This window comes from Mandrillus leucophaeus, unplaced genomic scaffold, assembly GCF_000951045.1.
Source record: "Mandrillus leucophaeus isolate KB7577 unplaced genomic scaffold, Mleu.le_1.0 Scaffold120, whole genome shotgun sequence".
In the NCBI taxonomy this organism is placed as follows: Eukaryota; Metazoa; Chordata; class Mammalia; order Primates; family Cercopithecidae; genus Mandrillus; species Mandrillus leucophaeus.
In genome coordinates this window covers 1,329,468-1,330,190 of record NW_012100321.1, presented here as the reverse complement: position 1 = coordinate 1,330,190, position 723 = coordinate 1,329,468, and the positions used below count along the sequence as shown (strand labels likewise).

Here is a 723-nt window from a genome sequence, read left to right as displayed (position 1 = left end):
CAAGACCATCCTGGCCAATATGGTAAAACCCCATCTCTACTAAAATACAAAAAATTAGCCAGGCATAGTGGCGCGCACCTGTAGTCCCAGCTACTGGGGAGGCTGAGGCAGAGGAATCCCTTGAACCCCGGAGGCGGAGGTTGCAGTGAGATGAGATCTCGCCACTGCATTCCAGCCTGGCGACAGAGCAAGACTCCATCTCAAATAAATAAATAAATAAATGGATGGGGGAGGGCCACACAGAGACTCTGACAGATTCAGAGGGGGAGGGGCTGGGCTTTGCTTCCCTCCCCCACACGAGTGAAGCCCCCTCCTCCATGTCACAGGAGCCCCCCTCCCCCAATACAGTCTCTCTAATCAGATCTGGCCAATTAACCTCTAATTGCTGGAACAGGCGGGGGCTCGCAGGCATGTAATTGTCCCAAGCCTGGGGCTCCCTTGGCCTCCATCCTGGGAAGCGCAGAGACGCTCAGACGCGCCGGCTCTCCCACATGTCTGCCTGGGCTCCCCATCCCCCGGGCCCCTGTGGGCCAGACCTTAGGGTTCAGACTGCGGCCAGCCAGGCAGGCAGAGTGACTCTTGCTGGTGGCCGCAGCACCCGTACCCCTCGGAAGAGCAGAAGAAGCAGCTGGCGCAGGACACGGGGCTCACCATCCTGCAAGTCAACAACTGGTGAGTGGCCCAGGAGGGCCCGCGGGCCGGCCCGGGGCGGGAGCCTGGGAG

The 723-nt window shown here is 60.3% G+C and overlaps 1 protein-coding gene across 1 annotated transcript in view; it reads left to right on the top strand.

The window, feature by feature from the left end:
- Window positions 1–723, top strand: part of MEIS3 (Meis homeobox 3) — a 28,918-nt gene that overhangs the window by 20,024 nt on the left and 8,171 nt on the right. The window lies entirely within an intron of this gene.